This window comes from Hemiscyllium ocellatum, chromosome 18, assembly GCF_020745735.1.
Source record: "Hemiscyllium ocellatum isolate sHemOce1 chromosome 18, sHemOce1.pat.X.cur, whole genome shotgun sequence".
NCBI classification, from domain to species: Eukaryota; Metazoa; Chordata; class Chondrichthyes; order Orectolobiformes; family Hemiscylliidae; genus Hemiscyllium; species Hemiscyllium ocellatum.
The window spans coordinates 83,042,837-83,061,401 of record NC_083418.1 but is presented as its reverse complement, the minus strand read 5'-3'; the positions used below and the strand labels follow the sequence as shown (position 1 = coordinate 83,061,401).

Sequence of the window (18,565 nt, the reverse complement as noted above, 5' to 3'; positions counted from 1 at the left end):
AGTCACATCCTCAAAGAACTCGATAAGGTTTGCGAGGCATGACCCGCCCCTCACAAAACCGTGCTGTCTGCATTTAATCAAGCCATGCTCTTCTAGATGGTCATAAATCCTATCCCTCAGAATCCTTTCTAACACCTTGCAGATGACAGATATGAGACTGACTGGTCTGTAATTGCTGGGGATTTTCCTATTTCCTTTCTTGAAGAGAGGAATTACATTTGCCTCTCTCCAGTCCTCAGGTACGACTCCAGTGGAGAGCGAGGATGAAAAGATCTTCGCAAGTGGCGAAGCAATTACGTTTCTCATTTCCCAAAGCAGCCAAGGACAAATCTGGTCCGGGCCTGGCGACTTGTCAATCTTAATGTTTGACAAAATTTTCAGCACATCAGCTTCCTCTATCTTTATCCATTCCAGCATACACACCTGCTCTTCAAAGGTTTCATTCACTACAAAGTTCATTTCTTTTGTAAAGACAGAAGCAAAAAACTCATTTCGGGCTTCCCCTACATCCTCAGACTCCACACACAAATTCCCTATGCTATCCCTGATCAGCCCTACTCTTTCTTTGACCATTCTCTTATATCCTCACATAAGTGTAAAATGCCTTTGTGTTCTTCCTAATCCGTTCTGCCAAGCCTTTCTCGTGCCCCCTCCTGGCTCTTCTCAGACCATTTTTGAGCTCCTTCCTCGCCTGCCTGTAATCCTCACGAGCTGAGCTTGACCCTAGCTTCCTCCACCTTATGTAAGCTACCTTTTTCCTTTTGACGAGAAGCTCCACCGCTCTCGTCATCCAAGGTTCTTTTATCTTACTCCTTCTTGCCTGTCTCAGAGGGACATATTTATTCATCACTTGCAACAACTGTTCCTTAAACAGTCTCCATAGGTCTATAGTGCCTTTACCATGGAACAATTGCTCCCAGTCCATGCTTCCTAACTCATGTCTAATCGCATCATAGTTTCCTCTTCCCCAATTAAATATCCTCCCATTTTGCCTAATCCTCTCCTTCTCCATAGCTACGTAGAATGTGAGGCAGTTGTGGTCACTATCACCAAAATGCTCTCCCACCACAAGATCTGATACCTGCTCTGGCTCGTTTCCGAGCACCAAGTCTAGAATGGCCTCTCCCCTCGTCGGCCTGTCAACGTACTGAGTTAGGAAACCCTCCTGAACACACCTTACAAAAACAGCTCCATTCAAATCTTCTGCTCGAAGGGGGTTCCAATCAATATTGGGAAAGTTAAAGTCACCCATTACAACAACCCTACTACGTCCACATTTTTCCAAAATCTGCCGACCTATGCTTTCTCCCATCTCCCTGCTGCTATTGGGGGGCCTGTAGTAAACCCCTAACAAGGTGACTGCTCCCTTGCTGTTCCTAATTTCCACCCATACTGACTCGGTAGACAGATCCTCCTTGACAATGGAAGCTTCTGTAGCTGTGATACCCTCTCTGATTAGTAGTGCTAGACCCCCTCGTCTTCCCCCCCCCCCCCCCCCTATTCTTTTTAAATGTTCTAAATCCTGGAACATCCAGCAACCATTCCTGCCCCTGAGAAACCCATGTCTCTGTTATGGCCACAACATCAGAGCACCAGGTACTGATCCATGCTCTAAGTTCATCACTTTTATTCCTGATACTCCTTGCGTTAAAGCAAACACACTTTAACTGATCCCTTGGTTCCTTCCCAGGAAAATCCTTCCCACTAGCTGGTCTACCTCTTGCTATTGCCTCATCTGCATCATCTCTCACCTCCGGTATACAGCTCAGGTTCCCACCCCCCTGCCAAATTAGTTTAAACCCTCTCGAACTACTCGAGCAAACCTTCCATCCAGGACATTGGTCCCCTTCCAGTTCAGATGCAACCCGTCCTTCTTGTACAGGTCCCACCTTCCCCAGAAGGCATCTCAATTATCTACATATCTGAAGCCCTCCCTCCTACACCAGCTGCGCAGCCACGTGTTAAACTGCACTGCTCCCTGTTCCTTGCCTCACTATCTTGTGGCACCGGTAGTAAACTAGAGAATACTACTCTGTTCATCCTGCTCTGCAGCTTCCATCCTAACTCCCTGAAATCACTTTTTATATCCTCGATCCTTTTCCTGGCTATATCATTAGTGTCAATATGTAACAAGATTTCTGGCTGTTTGCCCTCCTCTTTTAGAACCTTGTACACCCAATTGGAGACGTCCCGGACCCCGGCACCAGGGAGGCAACATATAGAACATAGAACATAGAACAATACAGCGCAGTACAGGCCCTTCGGCCCTCGATGTTGCGCCGACCAAAGCCTACCTAACCTACACTAGCCCAATAACCTCCATATGCTTATCCAGTGCCCGCTTAAATGACCATAAAGAGGGAGAGTCCACCACTGCTACCTTCTGGGAATCCCGATCCTGACCACAGAATCTCCTGTCGATTCCCCTAACTATCGAGTCCCCAGCACGAGTACTTTTCTATTCTGCCAGGCTCAGTGCCAGAGAACTGACTGCTATGGCTTTCCTCTGGTAGGTCATCCCCCCCACAGTATCCAAAACAATATACTTATTGCTGAGGGGAATGTCCACATGGGGATCTCTGCACTGTCTGCCTGTCCCCTTGCCTCCCCCTAACTGTAACCCATGTATCCTTGTCCTGAGCCTTAGGAGTGACCAACTCCCAGTAACTCCTCTCAATTACCCCCTCAGCCTCCCGAATGATCCATAGTTCATCCAGCTCCAGCTCCAATTCCCTAACACAGTTTTCAAGGAGCTGGAGTTGGATGCACTTCCCGCAGATGTAGCCAGCGGAGACGTGTGCCATGTCTCTCACCTGCCACATTCTGCAGGAGGAGCAAGCAACTGCCCTAGCATCCATACCCCACTTATCTGAACAAGCACTCAATACTAAAGTAGAAAGCTTAGTTCAAGTTGCTATAAAATCAATAACAAACTCATATTCAATCGAGGAAGTTTAGAATGAACCTTACCTAATTAACTAGGTTAGAGGAGGAGGGTGGGTGGGAGACACTACAGTTGTAGAGTCTCGGGTTTAGCCGCCTTGCTGATAGATATGGTCACTACTTTCCTTCCCAGCTACCCCTCTGGTCCTCGTCACTTCCCCCGCTGCTCCCGCTCCTTCTGTGAAAGGGGAAACACCGCTGTCTGCTACCGATAAGTAATTTTAAAAAAACTGCCTTACTTTAGCTGCAGTCTTCCGGGTTCGTCTTACCTCCGCTGCTGCTCCACTCAAAATGGCCATTGGAGTCGAAGGGTGAGTATTTATATCGATCACGTCCACCAGGTCCGGGGGATTTATCCACATTTAAGCATTTTAAGATGTCTAGGACCTCCTTCTCTGTAATATGGACACTTTTCAAGTTATTAGTATTTCCCCAAGTTCCCCAGCTTTCACATCCTTCTCCATAGTAAATACTTACGCAAAATACTCATGTAGTATTTTACCCATCTTCTATGGTTCCACACATAGATGGCCTTGTTGATATTTAAGGGGTTCTATTCTCTCCCTAGTTATTCTTTTGACCCTAATGTATTTGTAAAACCTCTTTGTATTGTCTTTTAATCCTATTTTTCCAAAGCTATCTCATGTCCCCTTTTTGCTCTCCTGATTTCCCTCTTGAGTATACTCCTACTGCCCTATACTCCTCTCAGGATTAATTTGATCCCAGCTGTCTATACCTGACAAATGGTTCCTTTTTCTTTATCAGAGCCGTAATTTCTCCAGTCACCCAGCATTCCCTACACCTACCAACCTTGCCCTTCGCATTGACAGAAACATACTGTCTCTGAACTCTCAATATTGTAATTTTGAAGGTTCCCATTTTCTAGCTGTCCCTTTACCTGTGAACAGCCTCTCCCAATCAACGTTGGAAAGTTCCTGTCTTAAGATGTCAAAATTGACCTTCATTCAATTTAGATCTTTAACTTTTATATCACATCTATCCTTTTCCATAACTCTCTTAAAGCTAATAGAATTATGGTTACGTGCCCCAAAGTGCTTCCCCGCTGACACTTCGGTCAGTTGACCTGCCTTATTTCCCAATAGAAGGTCAAGTTTTGCTCCTTTACTGTTAGGTACATCCACAAATTGAATAATAAAATGTTCTTGTATACATTTATATTCCTCTCCCTCCAAACCCTTAACACTATGGCAGTCCCAGTCTATGTTTGGAAAGTTCAATGCAATTATTCTTACAGATATCTGAGTTCTCCTCACAAGTTTGCTTCTCAATTTCCTGCTGACTCTTGGAGGGGCCTATGGTACAATCCCAATAAGGTGATCATCCATTTCTTATTTCTCAGTTCCATCCATATAACTTTATTGGACATTCCCTCAGGAATATCCTCCCTGAATACAACCTTAATGTTATCATTAACCAAAAATGTCACTCCCCTTTCTCTTGCCCCCTCTTCCTATCCTTCCAGTAGTATCTGTACTCTGAAACATTAAGCTGCTAATCCTATCCATCCCTGAGCTATGTTTCAGTAATGAATATGATAAAAGAACGTAAGAACATGGAGCAGGAAGTATGTCACCCAGCCCTTCCAGCCTGCTCTGCCATTAAATAAGATCAGGGCTGATCTTTTCATGGACTCAGCTCCACTTACTCCTCTGTAGCAGATCCAGTAAATATCTACACCAGTATATTTGTCCCCTTCCAATTCAGGTGAAACCCATCCCTGTTATACAGGTCCCTTCTACTCCAGAAGAGATCCCAATGGTTCAAAAATGTGAATTCCTGCTCCCTGCAGCAGCTTCTCAGCCACACATTCATCTGCTCTATCCTCCTACTTATACTCTCACGAGCAAATTTCACATAATGTCCAAGATTGGTGATTTGTAAAATCTGGTTAGGAACAATTGAGAAATTGTGTGGGCCATCAAATGTTTTAATTTCATTGTGTTACGAATCCAGTATTTGTGAGTCTGAATTAGTTTGGATTGCTATTACTGCATCTTGTTCAAGAATGGGAGTAGAGACAATCCTGGTAATTCTTTGAAGAGGTGACAAGTATGTTAGACCAGGGAAACCCAGTGGATGTGGTCTATCTAGACTTTCAAAAGGCCTTTGATAAGGTGCCACACGGGAGGCTGCTGAGCAAGGTGAAGGCCCATGGTGTTCGAGGTGAGCTGCTGGGATGGATTGAGGATTGGCTGTCTAACAGAAGGCAGAGAGTTGGGATAAAAGGTTCTTTTTCGGAATGGCAGCCGGTGACGAGCGGTGTCCCGCAGGGTTCAGTGTTGGGGCCACAGCTATTTGCATTATATATTAATGATCTGGATGAGGAGACTGGGGGCATTCTAGCGAAGTTTGCAGATGATACAAAGTTAGGTGGACAGGCAGGTAGTACTGAGGAAGTGGGGAGGCTACAGAAGGATCTAGACAGTTTGGGAGAGTGGTCCAGGAAATGGCTGATGGAATTCAACGTGAGCAAGTGCAAGGTCTTGCACTTTGGCAAAAAGAATAAAAGCATAGACTACTTTCTAAATGGTGAGAAAATTAGTAAAGCCAAAGTACAAAGGGATCTGGGAGTGCTAGTCAAGGATTCTCTAAAGGTAAACATGCAGGTTGAGTCCATAATTAAGAAAGCGAAGGCACTGTTATCACTTATCTCAAGAGGGTTGGAATATAAAAGCAGAGATGTGCTACTGAGACTTTATAAAGCTCTGGTTAGGCCCCATTTGGAGTACTGTGTCCAGTTTTGGTCCCCACACCTCAGGAAGGACATACTGGCAGTGGAACGTGTCCAGCGGAGATTCACAAGGATGATCCCTGGAATGGTAGGTCTAACATATGAGGAACGGCTGAGGATCCTGGGATTGTATTCATTGGAGTTTAGAAGATTAAAGGGAGACTTAATAGTGACGTACAAGATAATACATGGATTGGAAAGGGTGTACACTAGGAAATTGTTTCCATTAGGCGAGGAGACTAGGACCCGTGGACACAGCCTTAAAATTAGAGGGGGTCAATTCAGAACAGAAATGCGGAGACATTTCTTCAGCCAGAGGGTGGTGGGCCTGTGGAATTCATTGCCACAGAGTGCAGTGGAGGCCGGGACGTTAAATGTCTTCAAGGCAGAGATTGATAGATTCTTGTTGTCTCGAGGAATTAAGGGCTACGGAGAGAACGCTGGTAAGTGGAGTTGAAATGCCCATCAGCCATGATTGAATGGCGGAGTGGACTTGATGGGCCAAATGGCCTTACTTCCACTCTTATGTCTTATGGTCTTATGGTAATCACAGACCAGAGAGCCTTACTTTGGTTGTGAATAAAGTGTTGGAAAAGATTATAAGAGATAGAAATTATAAGTATCTAGAGAGGAATAGGTTAATTAGGAATAGTCAACACAGCTTTGTGAAGGGTAGGTTGTGCCTCACAAACCTTATTGTTTTCTTTGAGAAGGTGATCAAACAGGTGGATGAGGGTAAAGCGATTGATGTGGTGTGTATGGATTTCAGTAAGGTGTTTGATAAAGTTTCTCATGATAGGCTATTGCTGGAAATACAGAGGCATGGGATTGAGGGTTATTTAACAGTTTATATCAGAAATTGGGTAGCTGAAGACAGAGGGTGGTCATTGATGGGAAATGTTCATCCTGGAATTTAGTTACTAGTGGTGTACCACAAGGGTCTGTTTTGGGTCCACTGCTGTTTGTCATTTTTATAAATGACCTGGGTGAGAGCGTAGAAGGATGGGTTAGTAAATTTTCAGATGACACTAAGGTCGGGGGAGTTGTGGATAGTGACGAAGGATGTTGTAGGTTATAGAGGGACATAGATAAGCTGCAGAGCTGGGCTGAGAGGTGGCAAATGGAGTATAATGCAGAAAAGGTGTGTGGTGATTCACTTTGGAAGGAGCAACAGGAGTACAGAGTACTGGGCTAATGGCAAGATTCTTGGTAGTGTAGATAAGCAGAGAGATCTCGGTGTCCACGTACATAGATCCTTGAAAGTTGCCACCCAGGTTGATAGGGTTGTTAAGAAGACATATGGTGTGTTAGTTTTTATTGGCAGAGGGATTGAGTTTTGGAGCCATGACGTCACGCTGCAGCTGTACAAAGCTCTGGTGTGGCCACATTTGGAATACTGCGTACAGTTCTGGTCATTGCATTATAGGAAGGATATGGAAGCTTTGGAAAAATTCAGAGGAGATATACAAGAATGTTGCCTGGTATGGAGGGAAGGTTTTATGAGGAAAGGCTGAGGGACTTTGAAGTTGTTTTTGTTAGAGAGAAGAAAGTTGAGAGGTGACTTAATAGATACATATAAGATAATCAGAGGGTTAGATAGGGTGGATTGTGTGAGCCTTTTTCCTTGGATGGTGATGGCTAGCACGAGGGGACATAGCTTTAAATTGAGGGGTGATAGATATAAGACAGATGTCAGACGTAGTTTCTTTACTCAGAGCAGTAAGAGCATGGAACACACTGCCTGCAAAGTAGTAGACTCACCAACTTTAAGGGTGTTTAAACGGTCATTGGATAGACATATGGATGAGAATGGAATAGTGTAGGATAGATGGGCTTCAGATTGGTTTCACAGGTCAGCACAACCTCGATGGCTGAAGGGCCTGTACTGCATTGTAATGTTCTATGCTCTATGTTAACAGTAGGAAGGGGGTTGAAGTCCTGAAAGCAGATTTCAGTCATCTCAATATTCGTTCTTGTCCCGTGTACAGGTGAGCAGAAGCATGAGTGATTGAACACTGATGCAAGAGGGAGGGCTTAGAATTCTAGAGCATGTGGGACCCGTCCAAGATGTATAGCTAGTATCCTCGTAGGATTGGGACTACCCTTTTCACTGAGTTATTCAACACAACAGGAGGTGATCATTCAACTCAAGACCCTGTTCCTACTTTCTCCCCATCCCCTTCATCCCTTTAGTCCGAACAACAATAATCAAAATTGTTCTTGAAAGCTTTGAATATTTTGGCCTCAATTGTTTTCAGTGCCAGAGAATTCCACAGGTTCACCACTCTCCGTGTGAAGAAATTTGTCCTAATCTCAGTCTTAAATGGCCTAACCAGTAATCCTTAAACTGTGACTCCCTGGTTCTGGATTCTCCGGTCACATGGAACATCATTCTAGGGAAGGGTCACTCAACTCAAAATGTTAGTTCTGATTTCTTTTCACAAATGCTACCAGACCTGCTGAGCCTTTCCAGCAACTTCTGTTTTTGTTTCTGATTTACAGCATCTGCAGTTGCTTCTGTTTTCATACAGAACATCCGTCGCATTGGTTTTCATGAAAGAATATAAACAAAACTTCAAGAAATAGAAGGTGACCAATGGACATGTGTATCAGAGGAACTAAAAAAAAGAACAATAAAGATATGGTACTTGGAAAATTAGCTAGATTGAGGGTTAATATATCTCCTGATCCAGATCCATTTCATCCTAGAATGTTGAAAGGAGGTGACTATAGAGACAACAGATGCACGTTTAACTATCTTTCATATTTCTGGAAAAGCTCTTGCTGACTGCAAAATAGCAAATTTAACTCAAGTATTTTTTAAAAATCCCTACAGTGTGGAAACAGGGGCTTAGGCCCAACAAGTCCACACTGACCCTCCGAAGAGTAACCCATCCCCCTCTGACTAGTGCACCCCAACGCTATGGGCAATTCAGCATAGCCAGTGCACCTGACCTGCACGTCTTTGGGCTGTGGGAGGAAAGTCACACAGAGAAAATGTGCAAACGTCACGCAGACAGTCACCTGAAGCTGGAATTAGACCTGCTGCTGTGAAGTAATTGTGTTAACTACTGAGCCACCATGCCAGCCCAACAAAAGAATGAAAGAAAAGCAAGGAAGATTGACAATTACTGTCCTGTTAGTTCAATGTCAATAATAGTGAACATTTTAGGATCTATTATTGAGTATTTGTTAACTGGACATTTAGAGAAGATTGACAAAATTTGGCAAAGTCAACATGGATTTCTGAAAGGGAAATCATGTTTGGTAAAAATCATATTCGTGTTTTTTGAGGGTGTTACTTGTAGTGTAGACAAAGGAGAACCAGTGGATGTGGTGCATTTAGATTTTCAAAAGTTTTTGAGGTTGTCCTACTCAGTAGGTTAGTACATAAAAATTAGAACACAATGGAACAGGAAGAAGGGATGAGAAATACACTCGTAAGAATTAAGATTTGTAAATAGTCAAAGCAAAGCAGAAATAGGAATAAATAGATCATTCTCCAGATTGTAGGCTTTTAGTTGTGGGGTTGTAAACAAGACACTGCTTGGTCCACAACTGTTCGTGATCTGTATAAATAATTTGGATATGGGATAAATTGTAATATTCACAAGCTTGCTGATGAAGCCAAATGGATTTGATTTGATTTACTGTTATGGACCAGGCCAGACCCTCTCAAAATATATTAAGAAGGTAGCCCAGACTCTAACTGTTTTTTAATGCCAGATGTAAAGTGGATATTCCAAGAATGAGGCAGCTGGTCAATCTACTCAGCTTTAAACAAAACAGAATTTATTTAAACATTACAGATGAAACACAAACAAAAGAAAACAGAATTTAGAATAACTTAACTTATTGGATAACCCAACCAACATGATACCGCGACTTAACAAAGCTGTTCCAATCACTGCAATATCCCATAAACACACTCCTTGGCAAAAAGGTAAATTCAAACACAGGTTCTTACAGGCAGGAGTTTACAGAGAGAAAGATCAAGCAAGACCTCTGTTGAAACATGGGGTCTCTTTTTGCTGTAGTTGCTGCTCTAGGTCCCCAGCACGTTTTTTGACCGCTTGCTAAAAACTGTCCATATGATCTCAGGTGAGTGTTCCAATGGGTCGTTCCCCAGTACATCTGTGATATTCTCTATAATCAGTGATGTAATTCCTCCACCTCTTTTACATCATTCTCTTTTACCTGAAATCTCTAAATCCTGGAACATTAAGCTGCCAATCTTGACCCCCCTCACAACCAAGTCTCTGTAGTAACTACAATGTCATAGTTATATGGTTATTTCACCTGCTGACCTATTTATCTGGTTCCCAACTTTTGCCACACCAGTTTAAACCATATCGAGTGGCATTAGCAAACCTCCTTGCCAGGATATTGGTGCAGTCTAGATGCAACTTATCTTTCTTGTACAGGGCACCTGTACTCACGTACCTGAAGCCCTCCCTTCTACACCAGCCCTTTAGCTATGTTTTTAACTGTGCCATCTTCCAATACCTAGGCTCACTAGCATGTGGTGCACAAAGTAATGTCTGAGGTATAACAGTTAAATATTCACAGTCAAACCTGACAGATCCTGAGACGCTATTTGAAGGTGGCAGCAAAGTTGTCATGGACATATTGATTAATATTTATCTCTCACCATTACTAAAGGGCCAAATTATGTGCAGTTACAAAGCAAAAATATTTAATTAGTTCAAAATCATTTGCAATGTCAGTAGGATTTGAAGAGCACTAAATGAAGGGAAATAATTTGGTTTTTATCCATTAGTAAGACCATACATCACAGAAGCAGTAATTAGAGTCTACTCCGCCATTCAGTCATGGCTGATAAGTTTGTGATGATGCTGCTCCTTTAACAAGGTAATGTTGTCCTTGGTTTTTTTTCAGTGAGGTCATAAAAGCAACAATTCTCTGATGACTGGGGTTGAAGGGTTTCAGGGCCAGTTTAATTATAGCTAACACATCCTGCCTCAGACAGACGGCTTTCAAGTTAAAAAAGAACACTTGTAAAATGAAAAGGGAATGGCCAGTTCTCCAAGCTCAGCTTTCCTCTGGTTTGGTTTGGTTTTTAAAAATAGTGCAAGAAAAAGCTGCTGGATCTAAAGAAGCAGGTCCAGACTGGGACTCTGTGACTTCTCTCCTGTAAGACCTTGTGTTTGACTTTACCTTTTGTGCCAAGGGGTGTTTATGGGGATTGTTGCAAGTAGTTGGAACAGCATCATTAAGTTGATATAATTTGCTGGTTTTTTGGATAGGTTAAGTTATTTGGTATTCTGTTCTCTTTTGTTTGTGTTTAATTCAGTAATCTTGTAAATAAATTCTATTTTGTTTAAAAGTACATGATTTCATTCCCTCCTGGCATGTCGACGTTACATTGGTTTAAAACAACGAGCAACGCTAGGGTGTGGGCTACCTTGTTGAGACGTTTTGAGGGGGTCCGGTCTGGTCCATTCTCCCGCTTTGTTCCATAATCCTTGCCAAACATGAACCAAACATGAATGGGGGAAGGGGAGAGAGCAGAGGGAAGAGAGAAGACAAGAAAGGGGAGGGGGAAGGGGGGAAGAGAGGGACAAAGAAGGGAAGGGGTGAATGTGGTGGAGAAGGTGGGGAGGGGGTGAGGAAAATGGGGGTCGGTGGGAGTGAGGAGATGGAAAGGGGTTGAAGGGAGGGGAGAAGATAAGAAGAGGGATGGTGAGGAGAGGGGAGTGGGGGTGAGGAATGGTGAGGAGAGGGGAGTGGGGGTGAGGGATGGTGAGGAGAGGGGAGTGGGGGTGAGGAATGGTGAGGAGTGGCAAGTGGGTTGAGGAGAGAGGACAGGGGTAAGGGGGGTTGGGGGTGAGAAGAGGGGATTGGGATTGGGGGGGGGCTGAGAGGTTCTCATCAAATGGAAGCTTGGGTGGTGGGGTGGAAGATCCAGGATGATGCTGCCTTGGGAGAGGTGGGTGGTGTACTCCATGCGGCTGTGTTAGAGAAAGTGAACACCGACAAAGGGGGGCTCTCCCCACCCCACCCCACCCCACCACAAGCTCCATGTTTCTGCAGGTGCCCCCAATGGAGGGGGGGGCATGGGGACGGGGGGGCAGAGGGGCTCTCTCCCCGTGCCCCCACTCCCCCTCTCCCTCTGTCCTCTTTCCCTGTGCCCCCTCTCCCTCTGTCCTCTCTCCCCGTGCCCTCTCTCCCCCTCTCCCTCTGTCCTGTCGCCCCGTCCCCCCCTCCCTCTGTCCTCTCTCCCTCTGCCCCCTCTCCCAGTGCCCCCTCTCCCTCTGTCCTGTCTCCCTGTGTCCTGCGGGAGCAGTTTGACTCCGGCACACACAGGGTTACACAGCGACACGGGGACAGGGGGCAGAGGGGCTGTCTCCCCATGCCCTCACACCCCGTCCCCTCTCTCCCAGTGCCCTCACTCCCCCTCTCCCTGTGCCCTCACTCCCCGTGCCCTCTCTCCCCCTCTCCCCGTGCCCTCACTCCCTCTGTCCTCTATCCCAGTGCCCTCTCTCCCCCTCTCCCCCTGTCCTCTCTCCCCGTGCCCTCTCTCCCCCTCTCCCTCTGCCCTCTCTCCCCGTGCCCCCTCTCCCTCTGTCCTGTCTCCCCGTGCCCCCTCTCCCTCTGCCCTCTCTCCCCGTGCCCCCTCTCCCTCTGTCCTGTCTCCCCGTGCCCCCTCTCCCTCTGCCCTCTCTCCCCGTGCCCCCTCTCCCTCTGCCCTCTCTCCCCGTGCCCCCTCTCCCTCTGTCCTGTCTCCCCGTGCCCCCTCTCCCTCTGCCCTCTCTCCCCGTGCCCCCTCTCCCTCTGCCCTCTCTCCCCGTGCCCCCTCTCCCTCTGTCCTCTCTCCCCATGCCCTCTCCCTCTGTCCTCTCTCCCCGTGCCCTCTCTCCCCCTCTCCCTCTGTCCTGTCTCCCCGTGCCCCCTCTCCCTCTGCCCTCTCTCCCCGTGCCCCCTCTCCCTCTGCCCTCTCTCCCCGTGCCCCCTCTCCCTCTGCCCTCTCTCCCCGTGCCCCCTCTCCCTCTGTCCTGTCTCCCCGTGCCCCCTCTCCCTCTGCCCTCTCTCCCCGTGCCCCCTCTCCCTCTGTCCTGTCTCCCCGTGCCCCCTCTCCCTCTGTCCTCTCTCCCCATGCCCTCTCCCTCTGTCCTCTCTCCCCGTGCCCTCTCTCCCCCTCTCCCTCTGTCCTGTCTCCCCGTGCCCCCTCTCCCTCTGTCCTGTCTCCCCGTGCCCCCTCTCCCTCTGCCCTCTCTCCCCGTGCCCCCTCTCCCTCTGTCCTCTCTCCCCGTGCCCTCTCTCCCCCTCTCCCTCTGTCCTGTCTCCCCGTGCCCCCTCTCCCTCTGCCCTCTCTCCCCGTGCCCCCTCTCCCTCTGCCCTCTCTCCCCGTGCCCCCTCTCCCTCTGTCCTGTCTCCCCGTGCCCCCTCTCCCTCTGTCCTGTCTCCCCGTGCCCCCTCTCCCTCTGTCCTGTCTCCCCGTGCCCTCTCTCCCTCTGTCCTCTCTCCCCGTGCCCCCTCTCCCTCTGCCCTCTCTCCCCGTGCCCCCTCTCCCTCTGTCCTCTCTCCCCGTGCCCTCTCTCCCCCTCTCCCTCTGTCCTGTCTCCCCGTGCCCCCTCTCCCTCTGCCCTCTCTCCCCGTGCCCCCTCTCCCTCTGCCCTCTCTCCCCGTGCCCCCTCTCCCTCTGTCCTGTCTCCCCGTGCCCCCTCTCCCTCTGTCCTCTCTCCCCGTGCCCTCTCTCCCCCTCTCCCTCTGCCCTCTCTCCCCGTGCCCCCTCTCCCTCTGTCCTGTCTCCCCGTGCCCCCTCTCCCTCTGCCCTCTCTCCCCGTGCCCCCTCTCCCTCTGCCCTCTCTCCCCGTGCCCCCTCTCCCTCTGTCCTGTCTCCCCGTGCCCCCTCTCCCTCTGCCCTCTCTCCCCGTGCCCCCTCTCCCTCTGCCCTCTCTCCCCGTGCCCCCTCTCCCTCTGTCCTCTCTCCCCGTGCCCTCTCTCCCCCTCTCCCTCTGCCCTCTCTCCCCGTGCCCCCTCTCCCTCTGCCCTCTCTCCCCGTGCCCCCTCTCCCTCTGCCCTCTCTCCCCGTGCCCTCTCTCCCCCTCTCCCTCTGTCCTGTCTCCCCGTGCCCCCTCTCCCTCTGCCCTCTCTCCCCGTGCCCCCTCTCCCTCTGCCCTCTCTCCCCCTCTCCCTCTGTCCTCTCTCCCCGTGCCCCCTCTCCCTCTGCCCTCTCTCCCCCTCTCCCTCTGTCCTCTCTCCCCGTGTCCTGCTGGAGCAGTTTGACTCCGGCACACACAGGGTTACACAGCGCTGCCTTTGAGCAGGGAGGTGGCTCGCTTCCAGGTGAGGAGCAGTGTCGGATTCCGGCGGTAGGCAGCTTGGGGAAAGCCAGCACAGGCTTCCTGCTCTCTCCCCCTGCCCAGAGCCGGCGGGGAGTGTAGGGGTTGAGGGTCTGTGTTTGTGGATGGAACCCTCCCCCTGTCGGGGTTAGATGCTCCGGGAGGGAGGTGAGAGCGGCCGGAGCTCGGTGATTGCAGGTGGATTGAAGCTGGAGGGAGATCTCGGAGCGGGCAGCACTCAGTGGGTAAGTGTGGGACGGTAACACTGTGCCCTGACGGTGAGGGATTCCCCTGAGAATCAGCTGCTGATTGCTCCGGGTTTGACCAGACCCTGGAACTAGACCCATTGGAGGGAAAGTTCCAGCACATTGGGAATCCTGCAGCCAATCGCCTCTGCATTCACAGAGCTAACTCTTGTCAAATGATAATATGATGTTCCTCAGGACCAAGGCAGGGGAAGGTGCCCGGCCAGGACCTCAAACTCACACAAAGTTTTTAATTGGGGGCTTCCATTTGTTTAACTGCAGTTTGACTTCCCCCAACATCACATTGTTTTGTGATCAATTATCCGCTGGTTTTCACGGGAACGCTGACTAACAGATTATTTCCCATCGCGGGGTTTATTGCAAATTGTACGATTTTCCAAAATGTTTCATGTTTGACATTTTGCTCAAGTTCCATTTTATCACAAATCCCCAGCAGGAGGCGCTCAAAGGAAGTTTCTCTCAATGAATCGGCGCGCATCCAGCTCAGGGTCCTGGAGCAAGCGGAGAGCAGAGGCTGGAGCAGTGACAGTGTCCCTGCCTCTAGACCAGGGCAACTAGGTTCAAGTCCTGCCTGTTCTAGTGGCATGACATGACAGGGTTGATTAAAAAATACCTTTTCGAGTTGGCAGTGGGAGCCTCATTGAGCTGTTATTGCTGGGAAACTGTTTCAGCATTGCATGAAGCCCTTTGAACAGTTTCAATGTGATAAGCGTACTCTTTAAATACTTTGTTATAATCTGTAGCAAATATTTGATATTGTAATCTTGGAAATACACTTGCCAAATTGATTGACCAAAATTATGTTGTTTTGAAATTTTCAAAATCAGACTTATAACCCTCATGTCACCTGCTCCATGCCAAGAGTCTCGGATTTAACTGTGTGCATGTGGATCTTATTGAACAAATGACATAGTTACATTGGAAGCAGTTCGGAGAAAGTTCATTCAACTGATTCCTGCAATGAGGGGCTAGTATTGTGAGGACTGTATTTGTTGCAGTTTGGAAGAATGAGAGTTGATCTTATTTTTTTTAAATGTAATATTGAGAGGGAATTTAACAGGATGAATGTTGGAGGGATGACGCTCTGGTATGACAGCCTAGAATTAAAATAATTTCCAATTTATGATGGTGATAATTTTTTCTCAGCAGTGGGTCACAATTTTGTTGAATTCTGTTGCTCTGAGTGCAGAGTCATTGATTCTTGAATGACAAGGAACTCTGGGTATTGGGTAGTTGGGAAAAAGAAGTTGAGACAAAAATCATATAACTGGTAATCTTAATGTATGATGGTGAAGGCATAAGGCCATATGGCCTACTTCTGCAAGTATTGAGTACAGGAGTTGGGAGGTCATGTTGCGGATGTACAGGGAATTGGTTAGGCCACTGTTGGAATATTGCGTGCAATTCTGGTCTCCTTCCTATCGGAAAGATGTTGTGAAACTTGAAAGGGTTCAGAAAAGATCTACAAGGATGTTGCCAGGGTTGGAGGATTTGAGCTATAGGGAGAGGCTGAACAGGCTGGTGCTGTTTTCCCTGGAGCCTGGAGGTTGAGGGGGTGATTTTAGAGTTCATAAAATCATGAGGGGTATGGTTAGGATAAATAGACAGTCTTTTCCCTGGGGTGGGGGAGTCCAGAACTAGAGGGCATAGGGTGAGAGGGGAAAGATATAAAAGAGACCTAAGGGGCAACTTTTTCACACAGAGGGTGGTACATATATGGAATGAGCTGTCAGAGGATGTGGTGGAGGCTGGTACAATTGCAACATTTAAGGGGCATTTGGATGGGTATATGAATAGGAAGGGTTTGGAGGGATATGGGCCAGGTGTTGGCAGGTGGGACTAGATTGGGTTGGGATATCTGGTTGGCATGGACAGGTTGGACCGAAGGGTCTGTTTCTGTGCTGTGCATCTGTATGACTCGTCTCTGAGGTTATGTGACCCTGACTTTGAGATCTTTGTACTCCTGTTTTTGGCTTCTTGTATCCCTCATTTTTATTCACCATTGGTAACTACACCATCAGCAATCTGGGCCCTAAAACCTGGCATTCTGTCCCAAACCTTTCCATCACTCTACCTCTACTTCCCACTTTGAGATGCTCCTAAAAACTTGTCTCGTTGAACAAAATTTTGGCCAGTCATCCTAAATCTCCTAATAGGGCACTGTAGAAAATTTTGTTCATGACACTGTTGTGAATGCACCGTAAATAGCAGTTTACTATGTTTTAGATGCTACATAAATACAAGTTGTTGGGAGAGGCAGGTTATGTTCCATCATTGTCACCATGGGTAACAGACTTGGAATACTAACTGTACATTAACAGCAGCCAGATTCACCACTTAACATGATCAATGCCGATTCTCTACCTCAGTGCTGTTTTTCCACACTCTCTCCGTGCTTCTTGAAAATCTGTTTCTTTTTCTTAAACATCTCGGGGATATCACCCATGCCGCCTTCTGATGTAGAGAATTACGCAGAGTCATCACCTTCTGAGTGAAGAAATTTAATAACAATTCAGTCCAAAATGGTCTTTTGTGTTTCTGAGACTGTAGCCCCTTGTGTCCCGGACACTCAACTACACCCTCCCTCTGCCTCCCACTAGACTCTCCACAGCACCCTTCCCCTCCCTCCCCCCACAGCCATCACCACCAGGAGAAAATTATGAGGGCAAACTAGCAAGGAATATAAAACTGACAATAAGAGCTTCTCTAATTTTATAAAAAAGATGATGCCTGGTCTGCGAGGATTGTCTCATGAGGAAAGATTTAACAAATTGTGACTCTACTCACTGGAGTTTAGAAGAATGAGAGGTGATCTCATTGAAACATACGGGATTCATTAAGGAGCTTGACAGGGTCAATGCTGAGAGGATGTTTCCCTTCATGGGAGAGTTTAGGACCAGAGGGGATAGTCTGAGACTATGACAATTTAAGACTGAGATGAGGAGGACTTTCTTCTCTCAGAAAGTTGAGAGTCTTGGAGGTCCTTACAACAGAGAACTGGAGACAGAATCTTGTGTTTATTTCAAGCTGAGATAAATTCTTGAACAGAAGATTTTTGGGGAAAGGGCAGAAGGAATTTCGGATCAGCTCTGACTTTGTGGAGTGGCAGAGCAGACCTGAGGGGCTGAATGGCCTACTCCTTTCCCATTTCTTGTTCTTCTGGTCAGACTGTGGCTGCAGTAGTCCAGAGGCAAACACCGTCTCAGCGGGAGAGATGAGATACTGTGAAGAGAAAAGAAAATTAGATGGGAAAATATTGAAATTGTGGATTTGAAACCGACCCAAAATAAAATTACTTTTGTTACTTTAGAGTTGAATTCCATTTTCAGCAAGTGGCCTGAAAGGACTGTATAACTAAGTGATAAAGTTAAGTTGTGGATCGAGCTGCTTGTATCGAGTTCCAAAGGCTGGGAGAACATTTGGAGAATTAGTTTGCAACCTCCCTTTTCTGGTTCTGCACTGTTTCCAACATTAGAAATAATGGACTTCCTACGGCATTGCAAATGGAAAGGCAAAAGGATTCCCCATCCTAAGCTATCACTCGTTCTGTGAGATTAGGTTTTAGGATTAACTCTATTTGGATTCTTTCTGTTGTCATTCTGTTCTCAGCAATCCAGACTGACAAGGTTCAAGTCAGGAGGGAGTGCTTGGTCTAATTGGTCAAAATATTTGGACTTTTCTTAACTGAAATAAAACTTCTCTGGTGTGAGAGAACAACAATAAGTTACTCTGAATTTATTATCGTGCAGCATTACCATTTATATTGTTTCATTAAAAATATATCACATTGAAAATGTATTCCTTTAGCTGATATGTGCTGAAATTTGCAATTTTTTGACTAGCCTTGGTTGCCAGTTATTTTCCAATATTCCTGAGTATCAAACAGATGAAGAAGTTTGACAAAACCATCATTCTCTTTTACATTTCATTGTGCAGACAATTATTCTGAATTTAGATGAAGGATGTGTTATTGGGACTCTTGGATCGTAATGGTTGGATTGGGCAAAATCAACATGGATTTATGAAAAAGTCATGTTTAAAAATCTTTGGAGATTTTAAGTGTGCAACTGGCAGAATAGATAAGGGAGAACTAGTGGATGTGGCATATTTAGAAAAATACAAATGGATGAACTTACGAATCAGGAATAGGAGTTTACTCTCTCATGCACATTCTCCCCGTGTCTGCGTGGGTTTTTTCTGGGTGCTCCGGTTTCCTCCCACAGTCAAAAGATGTGCAGTTTAAGTGAATTGGCAATGCTAAATTGCCCGTAGTGTTCAGGGATCTGTAGGTTAGGTGC

At 46.9% G+C, this 18,565-nt stretch overlaps 1 protein-coding gene across 1 annotated transcript in view; it reads left to right on the top strand.

Annotated features, from left to right (window-relative positions):
* Positions 1–14,017: 14,017 nt before the first annotated feature.
* Positions 14,018–18,565, top strand: part of LOC132824520 (SH3 and multiple ankyrin repeat domains protein 2-like) — a 1,314,713-nt gene continuing 1,310,165 nt past the window's right edge. Inside the window, exon 1 of the mRNA XM_060839149.1 lies at positions 14,018–14,246. The gene's annotated coding sequence lies outside the window, so the exon portion shown is untranslated. The remainder of the gene's footprint in view (positions 14,247–18,565) is intronic.